This window comes from Nicotiana sylvestris, chromosome 1, assembly GCF_000393655.2.
Source record: "Nicotiana sylvestris chromosome 1, ASM39365v2, whole genome shotgun sequence".
In the NCBI taxonomy this organism is placed as follows: domain Eukaryota; kingdom Viridiplantae; phylum Streptophyta; class Magnoliopsida; order Solanales; family Solanaceae; genus Nicotiana; species Nicotiana sylvestris.
This window is the reverse complement of record NC_091057.1, coordinates 87,675,086-87,692,665: the sequence shown is the minus strand read 5'-3', so window position 1 is coordinate 87,692,665 and position 17,580 is coordinate 87,675,086.

The following is a 17,580-nucleotide window of genomic DNA, read 5'->3' as shown; positions in this document are numbered from 1 at the left end:
GGCATGTTGGTAGGCGTAGTAGGAATGTATATTGTGCACAGGATTGGATTTGTTTACTCAGCACAATAATTGTTAGGGGTGTGTCATCGGCTAGAGCTGATCTTATTCATATCCAGATATGTTTCATGTGTTATTCTCTTATTCAAGGATGAATTGTGACTCTACTTGACTATTCACACACATGATGCAATTTTATTTAGGCCTTAAGGTGACATTTGAGAGAGATGGCTCTTGAGATGTTGAATTGCTTATTTCATCTTAGTTGTGTTTTGCCTATCTGTGGTATATTGTGCTATTTATCTCTCCATAGTTATGGTCATGCACTTAAGGTATTTGTTGCTACACGTGTTTGATAATTGTGAGCATTATGGCTTGATGGGTATTCCATGTGGATCGATATAATTGAATCGAGTTATGCCCCGCAATGGAGTTATGATTGAATACGACTCCTGTGATTAATTCATGTGTCTTGCTTCTCCCTTGTGAAATGGGTTCATAGCATTGTGATTTTGTGGTTGTATGTGTTAAACTTGTTGGACAATTCTCTTATTTGTTTCTCTCTCCACTATTTGTTATATTCAAGTAGTTGCTCGTTTGGTGGATGAAATATGTCGTATGTGGTTCTAGGTGGCATTTGGCGTAGAATGTTGGTCGTGCATCTGGTACTGGGTGAGATAAGGTTATTAGACCTAGAATTAGTGCAATTAGATTTGTATAAGGTATGTTTGGAGAAGAATTTCATCAATCAGTTTAGAATTTGGCAATGGTTCTTGTGGGCAAGAGGACTCCAAAAGTTATTGATTTGATGGGTATTTATTAGCTTCTAAATATTTCTTTCATCATTATCAGAATTGCAAAGGTTTGGTAAAAGATTTTTATTTGATTCGAGGTATATTATCGGTATCAATTTTTGTAGTGAACAACTATTGTGGTCAGAAGATATTGCTATGAGTATATAAGTTGTGCTGTAAATTGTGTATTTATATCTTGGGAATATACTTATGGCTTGATGCAGCTTGTGGGGATTGAGACATTGTATATATATATATATATAAGAACCGTATCTTAGAGGAAGTTCTGGATGTTGAAATTTGGTTTAAGGACATATGGACCAAGGTTGCAGGAAGAATCTTATATTAGGATAGTGTTGTGGGCTTATATTGATTGAGGTGACATGAGATCACGCATGGTTATATGCATGATTAGTCTATACAATGATTCGATGACTTTTGCATGACTTTTGGAACATTCGGGTACGAAAGTATGTTAAGTGGAGGAGAATTGTAACCACCCGACCGGTCGTTTTGAGCATTTGCACTTCGCTCGATTTTTTGAAGGAATGACTAGCTCCACATAATGTATATGCAAAATTTGAGGTCATTCGGACGAGGTTTTATAGGTTTCGGCATCAGTTGTGAAAGTTTGATGTTTCAAGTCCATAAAGTTGAATTGGTGTGCGATTTATGTTTTTGTTATTGTTTGATGTGATTCAAGAGCTCGATTGAGTTGGTATAGTATTTTAGGACTTGATCGTACCTTTGGTTGAGGTTCTGGAGGCCTCGGGTGTGTTTCGGGTGAGTTTTGAGCGAGTCGAGGAATTTTTGAAACTCTGGCATGGTTCTGGAGCCTTGGAAATCCAGAACTCGGCAAAATTTTGCGGACCGCGGTGGATGGGCCGTGGACCGCATAATTTTGGTCGCGGCCGCGCTCTAGGGAAGATCTATAGATTCGCTCGTCCGATTTCAAAAGCCTAAATCTTTTGATCTCCAAATAATTTTAAGATGATTTAAAAACAAAAGTTGTAGCCCTTTGTCTCTAGTTTCCAGAAAGGTAAATAAATCATTTTTTGGAAATCTGTATAGAAAGTTATGACCAATATACTAAAGCCTGGCAGTGCAGCCACCAAAAGTGTGGCCGCACCACTTTTTTGCGACCGCAGGGGCTTGGATGTTCGCAGCCGCATCTGGATTTTCGCAGATCGCATAGTGGAGATCAGAGAGTGTACTATATAAATGGGGTTTAGGGTATTATTTCACATCTTGGACTTTGGGAGCTCGGTTTGAGGTGAATTTTCGAGAGTTTTTCAAGGAAATCATTGGGGTAAGTAATTCTAACTCGGTTTTGGTTAATAATCATGAATATATCATTGATTTAATCATTTGATTAGTGATTTGGGATGAAATTTGGGGAAAATTATGTGGAGTTTTATAAAATAAACTTTTGGGATTAGGAAGCCGATTCGAAGTCGGAATCAAGTGAAACTAGTATGGTTAATCTTGTATTCGAATGGGTTGTTGGATTTTATGACTTTGGTCGGGTTTTGAGACGTGAGCTTGAGGCCCGACTTTTGAGTTGAGTTTTTAACTTTTGGCCTTAAGCTTAGCATTTTCTTTTGGGATTGACCCCCTTAGCTCGTGTTGATTGTATCGAATTATTTGTGGCTAGATTCAAGTCATCTGGAGGCCGGTTCGAGAGGCAAGGTCATGGCAGAGTTGGATTTTTGATCGGTTTGAGGTAAGTAATAATTCTAAATCTAGTACCGAGATTACAAAACCTCGGATTTTTGTATCATTTTACTATTTTGAGGTGACACGCATGCAAGGTGATGGGCGAGTGGGCATGCACTGCTGGGGATTGTGACTTGGTCCATCTCGTACCAACTATAAGTTGTGTATTCGGTTGAAACTATATGATACTTATGTGTTTTAGAATGAATTTCCTATAAATTAGGCTGAATGCCATAATTGGGCCTTGCGCTAGAGATGTTTGGACCCTTAGGGGTCTTTTTCTTATTATCCTCTCACTGTTTTGATTGAAAATCTGTAATCAGTCAAGCTATGTTTTACTGATTTCATAACTCATTCTTTATTACCTCGTTTTGATGCATATAAAATGTTATTTTAGGTTGAACACCATGTTTTTACTGATAGCCCGAGTGGCTTGGGAGGTCTATGACTGAGTAAGGCCGAGGGCTTGTTTGTAAGAATATTATGGGATCGGGTTGCGCGTCGCAGCATGTTGTTACTGATTCATGATTAAGTAAGGTTGACGTCCTGATCGATTTATGCCACGAGGTATCTTGATATAGTGCTTGGGTTGTAGGAGCCTCTTCGGAGTCCATACACACCTAGTGAGTGCAGATAACTACTGAGTGCGAGTACCGAGTGACGAGTGACTGGGAGACATGAGTGATGGTGAGGTATGCCCGATGGACTGTTTACAGGTGATTATGAGGTATGCCTTAGGGGCTATATATGAGTGACTATGAGGTTTTCCTGAGGGGCTATTTATGATTCATGTTTGCCCGAGGGGCAGTTCACGAGTGATGTTTTTTGCCCGAGGGTTTTTTTATGTTTTCATCATTTTTACTCACCATTTCATCACTTTGTTTGAAAACTGTTGAAAGATGTTTTAAATGGTTTTATTGAAAGATGATTTAAATGATATAAGTTGATTCAAAAACCCGGATTTCAAAATCCTACTGTATTCTACAGAGATGTTACTATATGAACTGTATATGATTTATTGCTCGTCACTACTGCTCAGTCTTTATTTATTTTTATTACTTACTGAGTTGGCATACTCACATTACTCCCTGCACATTGTATGCAGATCCAAGTATTTCTGAACCCGATAGCATGTGTTGATTACTTAGTGGCAGGTCCATCAGAGTTATCAAGGTAGCTGCCTGGCGATCGCAGCCCTGCTTTTTTCTTCCTTATTTTCGGGATGTAGCTTGGAAATAAATGAATACAATTAAGGGAAGATAAGGAGGGAAAAACCAGTGCTGCGATCGACAGGCAGCTACCTTGCTAACTCTGATGGAACTGAATACAACTGAGGGAAGATAAGGAGGTAAAAAGCAGGGTTGCGATCGCTAGGCAGCTGCCTAGCTATCTCCGATAGACCTGCCACTGATTAATCAACATAGGCTACCGGGTTCAGAAATACGTGGATCTGCACATAATGTGCAGGGAGTAATGTGAGTACGCCAACTCAATGAGTAATAAAAATAAATAAAGATTGAGTAGTAGTAACGAGCAATAAAATATATACAATTCATATAATGAAATCTCAATAGAATATAGTAGGCTTTTTATGTTTGGGTTTTGAATCAACTTAGCTCATTTAAATCATCTTTCAATAAAACCATTTAAAACATCTTTCAACAGTTTTCAAACAAAGTGATGAAATGGTGAGTAAAATTGATGAAAACTTAAACAACCCCTCGGGAAAAAACATTACTCGTGAACAGCCCCTCGGACAAACATGAATCATAAATAGCCCCTCGGGCAAACCTCACAATCACTCATATACATCCCCTCGGGCATACCTCACAATCACTCGTAAATAGTCCATCGGGCATACCTCACCATCACTCTTGTATCCCAGTTACTCGTCACTCGGTACTCGCACTCAGTAGGTATCTATGCTCACTGGGGTATGTATAGACTCCGGAAGGGCTCCTACAGCCCAAGTGCTATATCAAGCCACCTCGTGGCATAAATCAATCAGGCCCTCGGCCTTACTTAATCATGAATCAGTAACAACATGTTGCAGCGCGCAACCCGATCCCATAATATCCTCACAAACAGGACCTCGACCTTACTCAGTCACAGACCTCTTAAGCCACTCAGGTTACCAGTAAAAATAAGGTGCTCAGCCTAAAATAACATTTCATATGCATCAAAACGAGGTAATAAAGAATGAGTTATGAGATCAATAAAACATAGCATGACTGATTACAGATTTTCAATCAAAACGGTGAGAGGATAATAACAAAAAGGCCCCTAAGGGTCCAAACATCTCTAGCACAAGGCCCAAATATGGCATTCGGCCTAATTTATAGGATGAGAGGATAATAACAAAAAGGCCCCTAAGGGTCCAAACATCTCTAGCACAAGGCCCAAATATGGCATTCGGCCTAATTTATAGGAAATTCTTTCTAAAACGCATAAGTATCATATAGTTTCAACCAAATACGCAACTTATAGTTGGTATGAGATGGACCAAGTCACAATTCCCGACGATGCACACCCACATACCCGTCACCTAGCATGCGCGTCACCTCAAAATAGTAAAACGATTCAAAAATCCACAGTTTTATACCCTCAAGACTAGATTTACAATTATTACTTATCTCAAACCGATCAAAAATCTATCTCCGCAATGCCCTTTCCTCTCGAACCGGCCTCCAAATGCCTCAAATCTAGCCACAAACAATTCTATACAATCAACACGAGCTAAGGGGTTCAATCCCATAAGCAAATGCTAAGCTTAAGGTCAAAAGTCAAAAGTCAACTCAAAAGCTAGGCCCCGATCCCACGTCTTGAAATCCGACGAAAGTCACAAAATCCAACAACCCATTTGAATTCGAGATTAACCATACTAGTTTCACTCAATTCCGACTTCGAATCGGCTTCCTAATCCCAAAAGTTCATTTTATAAAACTCCACAAAATTTTCCCCAAATATCATCCCAAATCACTAATCAAATGATGAAATCAATGATATATTCATGATTATCAACCAAAACCAAGTTAGAATTACTTACCCCAATGATTCACTAACCAAAACCAAGTTGAATTTTGGTAGTTGTTCTTTAATTTGGTATTTAATTAGTCGTGGTAATTATTATTTAGAGTTAGTTAATTCAATTTGAAGGATAATTTATTTAGGAATTAATTTAAGTTTATGTTTAATTTTAATTTTAATTTAAAAGGAATTAGAAATAAAAATTAATTTGAAAAGAAAGAAAAAGAATTAAATATGAAGCCTGGTTTTGGGTCATTCTTTTTTAAAATTCCATATACCCAAATATTTTGCCCTGAAACCCATCCCGTTATCAGCCCAGACCCGCCCCAATCCGGTTTGCCCCACCTCAAAATTAAAACGACATCGTTTCATTTTTGATCTAGACCGTTGATCTCAGTTGATCAAACGGTCTAGAACTTACTCGTACTTAATATATAACGGTTCGAATCGTCCCCCCCCCCTCAATTGTCTCTCTCACAACACCCCACCTCAAAAACCCTAAATCGCCGCACTCAGCTTCCACCGCTCTTAGTTGGCGGCGCCACCACCAAACCAGCCCAAATTCACACCGCAGAACCCCCTTCGCCCCCTCATCCCAAATCCATTATTTTTTGCCCTTGAATCACCCTAGACCTCATCGAATCTTGAATCAAAGTTCGAACCCTTAAATCCCAAAACTTCCGAATCGAGATTTCAGTGAAGATTTTAGGCCTAGTTTGATTTTATTCGTATGTTCTTGATAAGAACACACGATTACTATCAAATTAAGCCGAGAATTGGAAGGTTTGAAGACTCAAGTTCAGTTCCTACTGTCCAAGTTTTGTAGGTATCTCCTTTTTACTTTAGTTTAATCTTTCCCTCCTTTCTTTTTCATCATTTTTTATATTTTCTGTTTCTTTCTTTTCTTCTGGTTTCTGTCTTATTTCTTCCTAGTTCTTTAGGGTCATGTTCTTTATGCATTTAGTACTAACTTGCTTAATTAACATGATTTCATTTTTGTGTTAGATTGGTTCGAACTTCTTTTATTTTTCCTTTGAGCCCAAGACCTCATGAGTCTTTATGACTTGATAGGTCACTTAGGCCAATAAAATTTGTTTGCTGATTTCGGAATTTGGGTTTGTCAGAATTCAATTTGACTTGGACCCTGAAAATTTGAAGTCCAAGATCTCGATATACAAACCCATACCAAATTGATTTAGATCAATTTGACCCATGCTCTGTCCTGTTTCTTAAGGTAAAAAAAACAGGGTTATTAAGGGGTATTTTGGGTAGTCTAGGTAAAGAATCTCTGAATAACTACCTAGGAAGCTTCTAGGAAGCTCGGGTTGGGGTTAGTTGTGAATTTCTGGTTTTTTTAACTAGGGATATCTAAGCTATAATGAAAATTCCAAAAGGGGCAAAATGCAAAAACTGATTCCTAGGGGCTGCCCTAATGCTTTGGCTATAAAGGAATCTCTAACTTGGCATTGGAAAGAAGGAGATTCGGAGATAAAAATCAGAAACAAGATAAATTGCTAAAATTTGGAGAAAAATACTGTTCCATTGGAATTTCTGCTTTGAACTGAAGTTTTCTTTCATTTTCTGAATAATAGCTGATTCTATTTTATGTCAAAAATGGTTTAAACTTGGGTAGCGAAAGATCTGGTTTAAGTAGTCGGATTGGTTTCTTCCTTCTGGTTTGATTTCATTGTTGATTTTGGTTGAATCTGGGTTATTCTGTTGCTGATGCTGATTTCTGCACTTGATACTGTTGATTCCTTACTTTTCCCTTTACTTTTTCATTCCCAGGTACATATCTCCAGAAACTCTACATGTTTTGGTGAAGCTTTGAGTTGAAAAAATAAAAATGAGAAGAAAGGTTTTAAAGCATAACCTTAGTGGTTTTCTGATTCAATCATGTTTTATTTGGAGCTTCTTTTCCTACTTAGTGTGCCATATTGCTTAGCTGATCTCTGTTTTAAGTAGTTAAATTTTTGCCCCTTTGTTGTTGATCTGGGATTTCTACGAGACCTGGGGACAATTTGTTAAATGGATTGAAGTTCAAGTCACATATGCATGCTTGAGGAGTATGGTAATTGTAAATGGTGTTGAGGCTTGGTTGTCGAGTAGTTCTTTTTTTGTAATATGTTAATCATGTTAGATTGGTCATGTGCTCATATATTGGTTTAGCTGAATGTATTCTTGAATTTCAGGGGTTTGGAATTATGTTTAGGGAGGAAGATTTGGTCCATACTACACTAATAATAAAGCAGTTGTCGGCGTATTTTATGGCTGACTGTGAGCATGCTTAAGGTAGATTAATTGATACAATTCCGAGTGTTCAATTAATGGGCTAGAATTCAGAAGCCTTTAGTTTATTTTGGTGTTAATCATGAATAGGTTTGAGTTGGATTTATTGCTTTTCAACTCATAATGGTTAGTTGATCAATTTGTGCTCGAATAGTTGAAAGTCAGGAGGTAGAAGGTTAATTCCATCTCATGTTTCATGTAGTATCTTGATTGATTTATAATTAATCCATTGTGCACAAAGAAGGGTTCTGAAAACTTAGGCCCAACATTGGCCCAATTAATGAAATCAAGGCCATTTGAGATTGCCGATGACTTTTTTTAAAGGAATGGTGCACAAATACTCCGATGCCTTCGCACGATGGGAGACTCGATCTTGAGTCCAACCTTATGTCCTTACAACGGCTTGCATTTACAATGTTGGGTTCTTTCATTTGTATTTTAATGTAAGTCGCCGAAAATCAGTGGGTCAGTAGTGTGTGCAGTAACCAATTGGGCTACCTTTTGGGCCTCGGTTTGCAAAGGGATTGGATTTTTGCGTTTTGTTCTTCTTGCAATTTAAGTTCGAACCAAATAAAATCTCAAATGTGTGGCCCTCATTTAATTATTTCTTTTAAAAATCCCTAGAATTTGAGGCGTGCCATTTAGAAAATTGTCCATGGCACTCGCAAAGTTAAAATGCGTAGTTGCTTTAAGCGCGCTATTTAATAATTTACCTTCCTAAACTCGGATGCGCATTTATGTGACCCAAATCCAAATCTCAACAATGATGTTAAAATATGTCGAAGACCACGGGTGCATTTATGTGACGTGGTTTGAGACGTGTTTTAATAACGTTGCAATCTGCCTAAAAATTAATAAAAGCGGTTAAGGTTGAAAATGCACATAGGTTTGAACATGCACTAAAATCAGATAATTAACCGAATATAACAGTAGAGCAACCGTGCTAGAACCACAGAACTCGGGAATGCCTAATACCTTCTCCCTGGTTAAATGAATTCCTTACCCGAATTTCTGTGTTCGCGTACTGTAATACAGAGTCAACCTTTTCCTCAATTCGGGATTTGAACCGGTGACTTGGGACACCATATATCTCCCAAGTGGCGACTCTGAATTTTTAACAAAAATAATCCGGTTTAGATTGTCCTTTAATTGGAAAAACTCCCTTATACACCCTAAAAAGGAGGTGTGACAGCTCTGGCGACTCTGCTGGGGATCGAACCCAGAATCTCTAGTTCAGGGTTCAAAATTCGAGCTTAGATAAATTGTTATATTTGGCTTTATCTGATTTTGTTACATGTTTGGGCCTAATGTGCTAAATGTTGTTTTTTACTGCTTTGATATTATCTGAACTGTATATATAAACTGCTACGAAACCCCTCTATTCTCTCTCCCGAGGAGTGCACGCTGGTCGTGACTTCTTTCTGTTAGTGTCATATCCCAAATAGAACGAGGTTCGGACAAGTTGCAAAGCCGGATCTTCTTTTGGTTACCGGTACGTAGCCCCCCCCCCCTCGGCTCGAGTTGTCCTCTCGGGTAAGCCAGGTCTAGAACAAATAAACCCAAGTTTTTAAACCTAGTATAACAATACCTCATGCCGGATCCCTAGTAGGAACGTTTGTTTTCATTATGTGCATTTTGACTTTAGATACTCAGCACAGGAGTTGGGCTTGTCTATGACAGGTGTACCTGAAATGAAAAGACCATCCTGATGCATCTTACTTGCTACTTGTGCATTTATTTGCTTCGAAGTCGCATGCTGACCGGCTTTTGAATAATAGGAGAAAGTTGAAAAAAGAGAATAGCAGTGCGAGGCTAAGTGAGATAATCACCTGTTTTGTGAAACCAATGTCCAAATGGTACTGAAACTCTGCCGAAATTTTGAAAGGGAAAAATGTTTTATTTTGAAAAAAAAGAGAGAGAAAAGAAAAAAAATGTTGGTTTTTATTTTAAAATTTCCCGAACTACGCCAGTTTGATTCTCACAGGGTGTGAGATACGTAGGCAACCCTCATCGGGTCCAACATCCCTTTTGCAAAAATAGCCCAAAAGAACAAAAAAAATTACTTTTATTTGAAAATAATTAGGGTGATGCCATTCTTGTTAAAAATAGCCGAATGTCTCTAAAAGGGCACCAGAAGGCTGCTTTCGTAAGAACAACTGCCTGTGGTCATTTTTCAAGGTTTTCTCCTGTTAGCCAACACAACCTTTAAATCTTAGTTTTCGAGGTGCTGAAAGGCCGTATTTGCAAAACCGGATTTTATTTTTAATTTGAAAAAAAAAATAAAAGTGTCAACTTTGTCCTTGAGTCAAATGAGTATTGATTTTTTTTTACTTAATCACCCTAATAAATGTGCAGAATGAGCACGAGTCAAAGTTTGCCAATAACAGTTAGGAACAAGATCCCTTTGGAGTTGCATGTGTGGTGGGAGAATCTGGGTAAATCAGAGCAAGATAAGGTCAATCTACATTTGGGAGGCCTCACCGGGTTGTTGAAGATCAGTCCTAGAGGAGACATCATAAAGGCGTTGGTTACGTTTTGGGACCCAGCTCACAATGTCTTGCAGTTCTCGGATTTTGAACTCACACCCACCTTAGAAGAGATAGCGGGTTATATGGGAAGTACCGGTACAAGCCACAAGTGATCAAAAGAGAACAATTAGGCGATTGGCAAGCGGTTTTTTCTTCAGCAGAGGGGTTCTGTACAAAAGGACTCCAGACCTTGGCCTACTGAGGTGCATGGATGCTAGGCAGGATACAACTATTATGACCGAAGTACATTCTGGAGTTTGTGGACTGCACATGAGTGGGTATGTATTGGCAAAGAAGATTCTCCGAGCAGGTTATTATTGGCTCACTATGGAGCAAGATTGTATCGGTTTCGTGTGTAAATGTCATTAGTGCCAAGTGCATGGAGATTTGATTCATTCTCTACCATCTGAACTGCACACGATGTCTGCACCGTGGCCTTTTGTTGCGTGGGCAATGGATGTAATTGGGCCAATTGAGCCATCAGCATTGAATGGGCACAGGTTCATTCTGGTGGCCATAGATTATTTCACTAAGTGAGTTGAGGCTAAAACATTCAAGTCTGTAACCAAGAAGGCGGTGGTTGATTTTGTGCACTCAAATATCATTTGCCGGTTCGGGATACCGAAGGTAATCATTACAGATAATGGTGCTAATCTCAATAGTTATTTGATGAAAGAGGTATGTCAACAGTTTAAGATCACGCACCGCAATTCCACCCCATATCGTCCCAAAGCGAATGGAGCAGTCGAGGCAGCTAACAAGAACAGAAAGACGATACTTCGAGAAATGGTGGAGGGTTCTAGGCAGTGGCATGAAAAGCTGTTGTTTTCGTTGTTAGGTTATTGCACTACTGTCTGTACTTCAGTAGGGGCAACTCCTTATTTGTTGGTGTATGCACCGAAGTAGTGATACCCGCAGAAGTGGAAATTCCATCCCTTCGAATTGTCGCGAAGTCTAAGATCGATGATGACGAGTGGGTCAGAACCCGCTTGGAGCAATTGAGTTTGATTGACAAGAAAAGATTGGCAGCAGTGTGTCATAGCCAACTATATCAATAAAGAATGGCAAGAGCATATAATACGAAGGTGCGTCCATGGAAGTTTGAAGCAGGTCAGCAAGTGTTAAGACGTATCCTTCCACATCAGGTTGAAGCAAAAGGCAAATTTGCCCCAAACTGGCAGGGGCCGTTCGTTGTAACTAGAGTGTTGTCCAATGGTGCATTGTATTTGATAGATGTAGAAGGCAAATGTGTAGAAATGGCTATCAACTCTGATGCAGTCAACAGATACTATGTATGATTCTCTTTGGTTAATTTATATTTGTTTGTACTTGGCATATCTTTGAAGACGTGGAATGATGAAGGTATTTTGTTCTACTATCTAAAACACTTTATCCTTTGTCACCCCCCTTTGAGCCTTATTTATTTTCTTTCATTCCCCTCTTTCGGAATCAGTAGCAAACATCGGAAACACAAGCGTAAAAGATAAGTAAGGAAGGAGAGAAAAAGAGAAAAGAATGAAAAGAGGAAGAAAAATGAAAAGAGAAAGAAAAGAATGAAAAGAGAAATAAATGAATGAAAAGAGAAAGAAAAGAATGAAAAAAGTAAGAGAGAAAGAAAAGACAACAAAAAGAGAAAAAGAAAGCAAAAAGAGAGAGCAAAGGAAGAGAGAAGAGAAAATCACAACCACAAAGTAATTTCTATGACATGAACTATGTTCGACCTGATTCCTTTTAAGGATACATAGTTCTTTTAATTTTTATTTGTAATATGTTAATCATGTTAGATTGGTCATGTGCTCATATATTGGTTTAGCTGAATGTATTCTTGAATTTCAGGGGTCTGGAATTATGTTTAGGGAGGAAGATTTGGTCCATACTGCACTAATAATAAAGCAGTTGTCGGCGTATTTTATGGCTAACTGTGAGCATGATTAAGCTAGATTAATTGATACAATTCCGAGTGTTCAATTAATGGGCTAGAATTCAGAAGCCTTTAGTTTATTTTGGTGTTAATCACGAATAGGTTTGAGTTGGGTTTATTGCTTTTCAACTCATAATGGTTAGTTGATCAATTTGTGCTCGAATAGTTGAAAGTCAGGAGGTAGAAGGTTAATTCCATCTCATGCTTCATGTAGTGTCTTGATTGATTTATAATTAATCCATTGTGCACAAAGACAGGTTCTGAAAACTTAGGCCCAGCATTGGCCCAATTAATGAAATCAAGGCCATTTGAGATTACCGATGACTTTTTTTAAAGGAATGGTGCACAAATACTCTGATGCCTTCGCACGCTGGGAGACTCAATCTTGAGTCCAGTCTTATGTCCTTACAACGGCCTGCATTTACAATGTTGGGTTCTTTCATTTGTATTTTAATGTAAGTCACCGAAAATCAGTGGGTCAGTAGCGTGTGCAGTAACCAATTGGGCTCCCTTTTGGGCCCCGGTTTGAAAAGGGATTGGATTTTTGCGTTTTGTTCTTCTTTCAATTTAAGTTAGAACCATGGCAAGGCCCATTTTGTATGACTTGAGGTTTGTTTTTAACTTTGACTCTATTGAAAGAAGATTGAAGGTGAGCCATCTTAGACAATAAAAATAGTTTATGGCCTCCAAAACAGAGTGTTGAGTTCCCTTTCAAGAATTGGAATTGATGTGCGCTGCGCCAAATAAAAACTCAAATGCGTGGCCCTCATTTAATTATTTCTTTTAAAAATTCCTAGAATTCGAGGCGTGTCATTTAGCAAATTATCCATGGCACTCGCAAAGTTAAAATGCGTAGTTGCTTTAGGCGTGCTATTTATTAATTTACCTTCCTAAACTCGGGTGCGCATTTATGTGACCCAAATCCAAATCTCAACAATGATGTTAAAATATGTCGAAGACCACGGGTGCATTTATGTGACGTGATTTGAGACGTGTTTTAATAACGTTGCAATCTTCCTAAAAATGAATAAAAGCGGTTAAGGTTGAAAATGCACATAGGTTTGAACATGTACAAAAATCAGATAATTAAGCCGAATATAACAGTTGAGCGACCGTTCTAGAACCAAGGAACTTGGGAATGCCTAACACCTTCTCCTGGGTTAACAGAATTCCTTACCCGGATTTCTGTGTTTGCGGACTGTAATACAGTGTCAACCTTTTCCTCGACTCGGGATTTGAAACGGTGACTTGGGACACCATAAATCTCCAAAGGGGCGACTCTGAATTTTTAATAAAAATAATCCCGTTTCGATTATCTTTTAATTGGAAAAACTCCCTTATACACCCTCTCCGGGGGTGTAGGTAAAAAAGAAGGTGTGACAATAGGATAAAGTAAATAATAAAGATGGAGACTGTGTGCTGCGAACCGTAGCATGGAGTGCATCTCATCCAGTACAATCTGTGCAGAAATGTATCATGAGTACGTAAATCAATGTGTACCCAATAAGTATCTAGCCTAACCCTGAAGAAGAAGTGATGAGTGGTCGATATTGATACTTAGTAGTGGTCTAATAAATTCAATATAATAAAATAAACAGGTGTAAAACATGGTAAATAAATAGTAAAAACATATATAGGTACATAATGCGATCCTCAACTGAATAGTAAATACAAAGTCCTCAAATATTAGATACTACCTCAAATGAAATACATAATGGTCAACACCGGATCACATAGCACGTCTACAGTCAGGAAAACTCACGGAAAATGCGACACCATGTACGCGAACGCAAAAGCCAAAATCCCCTTGACCAGCATTTACTCTTTGCTAACACGGACCCTTGTCGCGCGCGATTCAAATCCACCCTGAACCTTCCCAATAGTGGGACCGCATCGCGAATGCGATGAAACAATAATCCTCCAGCTCAAATTCTTCATCACGAAAGCGAGCACCCCGAAATGCTCCGACATGGTCTGAAACCACCCCGAAATGCATCTGATGCCCTCGGGACCCCGTCCAATCATGTCGATCAGTGCCATTACCTTATCCAAACTTGTCCAAAGGATTGAAATGCCACGAATAATATCACAAATCCTGAAGCACAACCAAAATACTTTTTTTAACTTTTAAACTTCGCCAAACGCTTTGGGATCACACTTAAACATTCCGGAAAGACGCCAAACTTTACGTACAAGTCGAAAATCATAATACAAACCTATTCTCACGCTCAGAATCCGAAACGGACTTCAATAACATCAAATTACTCTTCAAATCAAACTTAAGAAATTCTAAAATCTTCAAAATTTCAAATTTCCAAAATAAGCGTTGAAATGCTCCCGGACCATCCAATACTCAACCCGAACATACGTTTAAGTCCAAACACATTACACAAACCTATTGAAACTTTCAAATACTGATTTTGAGGTTGTCTACTCAATAATCAAACTTTGGTTAACTCTTCCAACTTAAAGATTCTGAATTGAGTATTATTCTTCCGAATTGAGAATTATTCTTCCAAATCAACTCTAAACTCCTCGAAAACCAAAATCAGCAACACGCGCAAGTCATAATACATAAATTAAAGTTATTGAAGGCCTCAAACCGTCGAATGACACGCTAGAACTCAAAATGACCGGTCGGGTCGTTACATTCTCACCCACTTAAACATATGATCATCCTCGAACGTGCCAAGAACCGTTCCGTAGTTTCCCAAAATCACTATTTAACACCTCGTGCACCTGCTCATGCCACAACTACCCAGATGAGCACATTAGTTGTTACATCCCGTGAGTTAATAACATTGATACCGTTATATACATTTTGATATGGTATTTTGAGTGGGACAATTTTTTAAAAAATAAAAAAGTTTGAAAAATATTATTTCATATAGTATTAATATTAGTATTTTCGAATTTGCTTTAAATTATACACATAATATAAGAAAGTTTATGAGATTTTCTTTATTGTAAATATATGAATTATTTTTTTTTTCATGAGAAAAGAAGGTTATCTTTTTACTATTTTAAGAATTAAGCATACGAAAATTATGCTTTTTATATGAGATTAGGAAAATTAGAAGTTGATAAAATATATATATATATTTATATGGATGTTTAATTGAAATGATAGTGTATATATTGATTTTATATGGTACCACATGACCATGATAGTAAAGTTTCTTATAATAAGATATAAATATATATAAAGTGTATTCAAAATGAGTAGTATTTTAAGTAATTTGAGATAATTCTTATTTATGCGGGTAAATTTTATATATATTAAGTACTAAAATATGAGGATAGTCATGTGATTTATATCTTTTGTTTTAATAGGAATTATGTGTCATAAATGTAGAACTTCCACCGCCAACATATGGTAGGTGGAAGCCAAACATCTAATGACCATTTATTCTCATTTTTGGAAAGGCTACATATATCATACACATATGATTTGGTGAGAAGAAGGATTTAAGAACGTTCAGCACCTCTTAGTTAATGATAACATTCTTGATTCAAATCACTTTCTAATCTCTTAAGAGTGTTTCAACCAAGGAACATAGCAACGCTATTAAGAAAGAGCTTTAGCCAAGATGTTTTTTGCATAGCAACGTGATTACTTCGAGTTCTTCGTACGATTTGCTCTGTGTTTTGTCATAATTAATGTGTGTTAGAGGATTGTCAAGAGAATCGACTCAGGTATGTTAAGGATATTCCTTCTTTCTTTTTGCATGATCCATGTAACGATACGTAAACGTAATGTTATTTCATAAGTGATTCTACTCTTAGCAGTTAAGGATGTCTATGTTATTAATTCATGTAAAGTAATGTTCAAGCATGTCTAAGTATGTATATAGTTCCTTATTGAAGTATTTGATAAAGATGTTATTTATAATATAGTAATTTATTTTTCCTTTTGCAAAACATGTTTCTCTATGCAATACATACTTGCAGTTGTATATGGAAATATTACTTGTGTTAGTAAAAGCTTAATCTTGTCATGCTAGATTACCGTTTCAGTTGGAAAAAAAAAACTCGCATAGAAGTTGTTGCTTGTGCGTTTTTCTCTTTCTTAGCAGCATGCTTTAATTTTAAGAGATAAGTATCCAGATTGCCAGTAGCATCACAGATGCTATTCCTTCTTCAGGCAACAATATTTACTCCTTTAAGGGACAACTGAAACCTTTTGTTCTGGAGCAACTTAGCAATAAGAAAAGCCTTAGCTGATTTTTAAACTTGATTAAATTAAGGGCACATATCTTGTGTCATGCATGAAGAAAAGATTGGAGATAGAGAATATTGATTATCATTTAATGGTCCAGAACAGTGGGGCAGTTACATATTTACCATCGTGCTATGGCTGGTTGGGTAGTCATGCATATTCATTTACCACCGTGCCACGGCCGGTTGGGCAGATATGTATTTACCAACGTGCTACGGCCGGTTGGGCAGACATGCATTTATCACCGAGCTACGGTCGGTCGGGTAGTTATTGGGCGGTTGGGCAGTTATGTATCATTATTTACCACCGGTTGGGCAGTCATACATTTACCACCGTGCGACGGACGGTCGGGCAGTTACCACTGATCAGTTGGGCAGTCATGCATCATATATATGGATAATAGTCTCAAAGAGAAGCATTATATATATATATATATATATATATATATATATAAGTATAATAAGTATGCACATACGGTGGCACTTCAGAGATTCAAGTTGGTTCTTATATGTCTATAACTAATGTTGAATAATGGTTATGTTTCAGCTCTGCTTTGCATACTTAGTACATTATTCGTACTGACGTTCTTTTGTTGTGCATGCTACATTCATGTCTGCAGGTATAGATAATCAGTTTGACGAGCCCTCATAGTAGATGTGATTGACATTCAGCGAAGGATCGGTAAGACTCCACCTCATTCGGAGTGCAGCCGAGTCTATGAATCATCGTATTAGAGTTTTGCTACAGACTTATGGGTAGGCCAGTACCCTGCCCAATTTGATGTATAACAATCTTTGAGGCTTTGTAGACAGAGGTTCATTTTGTATAGTATGTTAAAGGTCTTGACGGCATATATGTATTCGTGATTTAAGAAAGACGGTTCATTGATACAGGGTTTTTCCACTTATAGTTGTGCATTACGAGTTGTGACCATATTGGCTCATGATAGTTACAAAGAAATAAATAGTTGCAGAGTGGTTCGCTCGGGCCAGTGCGGCATCGAGTGCCAGCCATGCCTCCCGAGGTTTGAGGCGTGACATTAGCTCAACCAAACTGAAGATCCTTCCTGCTATCTTAGCCCACAAGCCT